This window comes from Petaurus breviceps, unplaced genomic scaffold (genome assembly GCF_028583685.1).
Source record: "Petaurus breviceps papuanus isolate PSGF00001 unplaced genomic scaffold, PetGlider_PUasm1.0 229, whole genome shotgun sequence".
Classification (NCBI taxonomy): Eukaryota; Metazoa; Chordata; class Mammalia; order Diprotodontia; family Petauridae; genus Petaurus; species Petaurus breviceps.
Genome location: NW_027185903.1, coordinates 13,599,303 through 13,605,517, shown reverse-complemented (window position 1 = coordinate 13,605,517; position 6,215 = coordinate 13,599,303). Strand labels below are relative to the sequence as shown.

The 6,215-nt window shown below is 40.4% G+C and overlaps 1 pseudogene; it reads left to right on the top strand.

Annotated features, from left to right (window-relative positions):
- Positions 1-3,290: 3,290 nt before the first annotated feature.
- Positions 3,291-4,220, top strand: LOC138167245 (nuclear receptor-binding factor 2 pseudogene; annotated as a pseudogene).
- Positions 4,221-6,215: the final 1,995 nt, after the last annotated feature.

The window sequence follows — 6,215 nt, the reverse complement described above, 5'->3', positions numbered from 1 at the left end:
TGTATATTTTAGAAATGAATCCTTTATCAGATACATAGGTTGTAAAAATTCTTTCCCAATTTTCCACTTCCCTACTAGTCTTGGTTACATTGGCTTTGCGTGTACAGAAGCTTTTCAATTTAATGTAATCAAAATTATTCATTTTTAATTTTATGATGCCCTCTAATTCTTGTTTGGTCATAAAATCTTCCCCTTTCCACAAATCTGACAGGTAAACTATTCCTTGCTTTCCCAGATTGCTTACAGTATCAGCCTTTATATATATCATGCACTCATTTAGACTTGATTTTGGTATATGGTGTTAGATAATGGTTTATGCCCATTTTCTGCCATACTATATTCCAGTTTTCTCAGCAGTTTTTGTCAAATAGTGAGTTCTTATCCCCAAAACTTGGGTCTTTGGGTTTATCAAACAATAGATTACTACAGTCATTGACTGCTGAGTTTCATGAACCCCTTCTATTCCATTGATTCACTAGTCTATTCCTCAGCCAGTACCAAGTAGTTTTGAGGACTGGGATAGCTATATTTCTAACCCAATACCACTCTTAGAGATAGGCAAGGGAACAAGCAAGCACCTAGCCATGGTCCCCTAAGAGGCAGAAATTGCAGTATCCCTTGGAGAGTGGTGGGCCAGATCCTAATCCTTATTTATCCATGGCACACATGAGTCAGTCACCATGTTTATATTGCATGGCTCAGTTACTTATATGCTTAACTCTAGTTTTCTTGGCGGGACTCCTCTTTCCTTGGTACCACATCCTGGCTGTCTTTGTATGAAGTCCTTGGCTAATGTTCATTTGGATTCATAGGTAACTTTTTTGATCTGGTGCATTTTTTTGATCACTGATTGATTGTATTTGGAAGAACCGGACCCTCTACTCTCTTTCATGTTAGCATTTTAACCACAATTCTGAGAGCCACATTTTAAAGAGAGGTTTATGTTTTCTTCTTAAATTTTTCTTCCTCCTTTTCCTCATTGTGCCATACAATCCTAGCTACTCAGGTTCAAACTTCAGTGATCTCTGGTTGCTTTTGCTTCCTTTTCCATTCCCAATTTCCACATACACCTAACGGATCAAAAAGTCCTGTCAATTCTTTCTCTCTCAGTCATACTTTCCTTTCCATTCCTATTATCTAAAGTCTATTAAAAGGCAGATTAGATTACTTTAACTTTAGGTTATTCATTCTACAATAACCTTCAAACCTCTTATGTCCCTTTCTCCTGCTAACTTTCCTCCCTGCTGCTATACATTTATGGGCAAAGCTATCCTAAGAAATGGATCATTCACAGAGAGCAGTGATTCTCAAGCTTTTTGGTCTCAGAACCAAAACTACACTTCAAAAAATTATTGAATATCTTCTAAAGATCTCTTGCTTAAGTGAAATATTTATGTGTGTATACAAATATATGCATATATATTTATATATTATATATGACTATATAATATATAAATATGAATATATATACATACATGTATCTACTATAACAAAGATTAAAGAATTATTTAATAATATATAATGAAGTACTATTATGAAAATAGTTTGAACTCATGGTCTCCTTGAATGGGTTTTAGGGACCCTCAAGTGTCTCTGGACTATACTTTGAGAACCACTGACGTAGAGCACCCTTTCCTATCCTTAGCTTTTCTACCCTTTGTGTAATACCAGAGATTCCAACCATCCCCCTCAAACAGATGTTCCTTTCTACTTCCTTTAAGCATTCAGTCTTTCTGGAGATGGCAAAGATTAGCTTTGTGAACACTTGTAAAAAGTGAAGTTGTTCTAACGGCCTCAAATACCAGATTCCTCTTCTTCTGGCTGAGATTTCTCCACTTTTTTTTTTCCTGGCAGAAGAAATTCCCAGCCTATCTTATTCAGGCATTCCTCTGCCAGGAAGTCAGCATGGGGCGGCTGCTACTGCCACTGTAGCTTAAGGTCAAGTTATAAAGACTAGTTATGAATTCACTCACTCAGATTGTTGAGATGTTCCACAATGAATAGAGATTTGTGAGCAAAAGCACCTGAAATGGGAAAGCAGAAATCTCCAAAAGAGCATAAAATAACACTCAACTGGCCATCATTGGTCCTGTATTCTAGTCCCATAAATGACAACTTCTCTGAGCCTCAGTTTTCTCATATGTAAAAAGAAGAGATTGAGTCAAAATATTTTAATATCTAAAATGCAATGAGTTTTGATGCATAAATTGCCCATGGCTTAATGCCAAGTAGAGGACTAGTTCCTAAGAATATTAGCTTTCAGACACAGTGCCTGACACATAAGTGTTTACAAAATATTGCCTTGTGGAATTCATTCCCTTCATTAGGCCATGAGCTTCTTCAGACCAGGAGCCATCTATTAACTGTCAATGTCTCTCCAGCATGTAGCACAGTGCCTAACACATAGGAGGCACTTAATAAATGCATATTGATTAACTTGACTGACCAATGTTCTTTCCAGAAGATGAGAACTGAAATGAAATGAAAGAAAAACCTCCCTCATTCTCCATTTCCTTCCTTGAGGAGAGATCCTGTTAAAAGGCAGAGTAGTACAAGTACAAATAGTACAAGAAGACCCTTAGTCAAGTCCTGCTATGAACAAATCACTTAACCTTATTAGAGGTCTCAGTTTCTGAGTGAGTTGGACCCTATGGACCATAACGTCCCTGCCAGCTCTTAATCTATGAACTCAGTTTTTATTTGGTGGCCATTGCAAGAATAGAGAAGAAATAGCCCAGTCATTAAAATGGCTTATTCAAGGTTTCCCAAAAGTCTTCTGAGTCTTAAATTATTAAGACTTAAAACAGCACTAAAACTTTTGGGATGCCCTATACTCCTTTTTCATTTCATGGAGAGCTTTCATTTACATTACAGTATTTGATTGTGAGGTAGATAGGCCAAGCATTTATTATTTCCATTTTATAGAGAAGGAACCAGGCTTTCAGGGAGAAGCAACCACTTGTCCAAGGTTATAGAGAAAGTGAAAAACTTAGATTCTAACTCAGGCCTTTGTTACTTCAAGTTAGCTATTTTCACTCATTAAACTCTGTAAACTTTTCAAGGAAGACAAAGAGAGGAGTGGGAAGGAAAAGGAGGAGGAAGGCAAGGAGAGCTGAGAGAAGAAATCTGGAGGGTTTTACTTTCTCAAAAGGAGAAGGGAAAAATTAAGAATTCTAGGGAAAAGGTGTCTGACGAGGGGGAGGAGGAAGCGGCGACGGCGGGGGTTGACCCGGCCCCCGGGCCCGTCCCAGCGCTGCCCTCCCCTGGCCCTCCAGGAGCCGGGGCGCCCCGGCGTCTATGGAAGTGATGGACGGGCCCCTCAACCTGGCTCATCAGCAGAGCAGGAAAGCAGACGGGTCATTGGCTGCAGGGAAATACGAAGAGGCCATTTTGTGTCACCAGAAGGCGGCCGCATATCTTTCTGAAGCCATGAAACTGACACAGTCTGAGCAGGCTCAGTTATCACTGGAATTACAAAGGGATAGCCACATGAAACAACTCTTGCTTATTCAGGAGAGGCGGAAAAGGGCAAAGCGGGAGGAAAGGTGGAAAGCCCAGCAGATTCCTGACGGAACGCCTCCTCTCCTGATGTCCAGCAGGCCGCTGGCCGAGGATGGGTCTGAGGGCCTCAGTGTGCCCAAGTCTCAGCAGTCTAGTCCTGCCACAGTGCCAGCAGTCCTTGACAGGGACCCAGACACTCTTCCTTTTCTTCTTCAGAAGAGAAAAGACCCAACAGAGCCGTGTCCCGGCAGCAAAGTTCCCAAAGATGACAAAACAACGATAGAAGAGCAGGCGACCAAGATCGCTGACCTAAAGCGACATGTGGAGTTTCTTGTGGCTGACAACGAAAGGTTGAGGAGAGAAAACAAGCAGCTCCGCGCTGAGAAGGCCAGGCTCCAGAAGACTCCTCTCGAAAAGGAATTGGATGTAGATGCTGACTTTGTAGAAACATCTGAATTATGGAGCCTGCCTCTCCCTGCAGAGACTGCTTCAGCCTCTTCTCCCTGGCAGGAGTTTCCAACCAATACAGGGAAAGCCAAGGACATTCCCATCCCCAACCTTCCTTCCTTGGACTTTCCGTCCCCAGAGCTTCCGCTTCTGGAGCTCTCTGAAGATATTCTGAAAGGACTTATGAACAGTTAAATGGAAGGTCACAAGGGGCTAAAATGGTGGTGGTAAGGGAGAGGAAATCATACAGTGAAAACAGCAAAAAGGGAAAACCGCGAGGCTCAGGACGGTCCGGTCCAGGTGGAGGCTCACCGGATGGACCAGTGTAGGAGAAGAGGCCTGGCCATGCCGTAGAGAACGGTCACTGTGAAGCACCCAGCACAGCCTTGCAATTGGCCGGGGCTGAGGAAGCTGGAGGTGGCAGACGCTAACCTCTCGAGGGTCTCTCTCCCGATTCAAACCAAATAGCGACCCGGAATCACTTTCTTCAAGCAGCAGTTATTTTCCTTCTCTTAACTTCAGGGTTATGCTATAGGTAATAATTAATCTATAATGCCATAAAGGATAATGCAAAATCGAATTAATACAGGAGCCAAGGGTGGCCTTGTATTGGAAAGATGCTTTCTCTCATGCATTGACTGCATGCAATTTGTTATGCACAATTTATCAATTCTAATGAGGCATGTCAGTTACACGCCTTCCTAGATGGTCCCACATGTGCCACACTTTGCACTACTTCTAACATAATGATAACCTCAAGACTGTCAGGAGAAATGTTTAAATTTCCACTTTATGAAGAAAGGAACCAAATTATTAGTTCTGCTTTTTAAAAAAAGTATCAGTTTACATAATTAATCAGGGTGCATCATAAATTTTAACTTTCTGTTTGCTGTATTAAAATGTTATGCATCATTTAAAAAATAACCATTCAAAAATTTTTTTGAATGGTGCATGAATGGAAGTAATGCTAGTTGGCAGTATTTGATTGCAAGAAATCAATAAAATAATTGTGTTTAAAAAAAAAAGAATTCTAGGGAAAAAAGCCAGAGTGGCACTTACTTTTCCTACCTTAAATCCATTCACCTTAATCCAGCAATCTTTCAGCTTCTCAGAATAAAAGCATTCAGTGAGAGGGAGAGGGAGATTCTAAATGGACTGAAATGTCACTTGTACTAGGAAAAAATGAACTGGGTGAGTAAAAGATACTATTATCCAAGTTGATAGCCTCATCACTAGTTATCCAAATAATCTCTTCCAGGCCATGGAGAAGTCCCAAATGATGGAAAAATGCTCAGGGTTGATATTATCCTTATTACATTGAGTTCCTTTGTGTAAAAAAGTCACTGAATTCTAACAAAGACTAAACACCAAGGTTCTCATGTATTATTACTACTAGAAATGTCTCTTTTCATAATTCTTAACAATCTCGTAGTGCTTTTGTGTGGCAGGCTCCTGAAAATAAATTGCACTTTTTATAGTAAGACTTGAAAGAGAGGCTTGTATGTCAAACAAGGAGAAGGGAGTAAGAATGGAGCCTGATTCATCTGGGAAAGGACAGAAAGCAAATACTCTGCTATCCAGGACAAAATTGACAATTTCTTTTAGAACTTTTTTTTTAAGTTGATGGTAGGCATATGTGTAAGGGACTAGCCTCTGACCATGTAGAGGCAAAGTAAAACTGACGTAGGTCTAAATTTGTTCCTTTTTGTTTCTGTTTCCCCCTTTCCTCTTCCTAGTACCACCCCCCCCAAAATGTTTTCATGTCCTCAAACCCTCATGTCTGGGGGAAAATAGGTAAATTAATCTACTGCAGAATACTAATACCATGGTAACCCAGAGAGAATTCTCCTTGCAATTTCATCTCTAATTTTTTTTTCCCATTGAGGCCAATGATATGATACACAGAGAGAGAAATTGGTGGAGCAATTTCTGATGCTCTTGGCAAAGGAAAAAGAACTTCCCCTCCCTCATCCAGGGTTGTTATATTCTCTCTTTTCTCAGCAGGCATAGAAAAGCAGCATGATGGACTAAAAGGATGAGAAATGGATTTTACTCTCTCTAATAGAAGAGCTCTGAGTCGTTAGCTCAACAGAGAGTTACCTGGTAGTCAATTTGGATATTGCATTCACTTAATTAGTATCCGTTGGTTGGATAATTAACAAACTGACATGCTGTTTTCCTTCATTCATAGGAAAGACAACACTGGCCCCAAAGTGTTATACCAACTTACATTTGAGCAATGCTTTGTAGTTAAATCTTCTGCATTC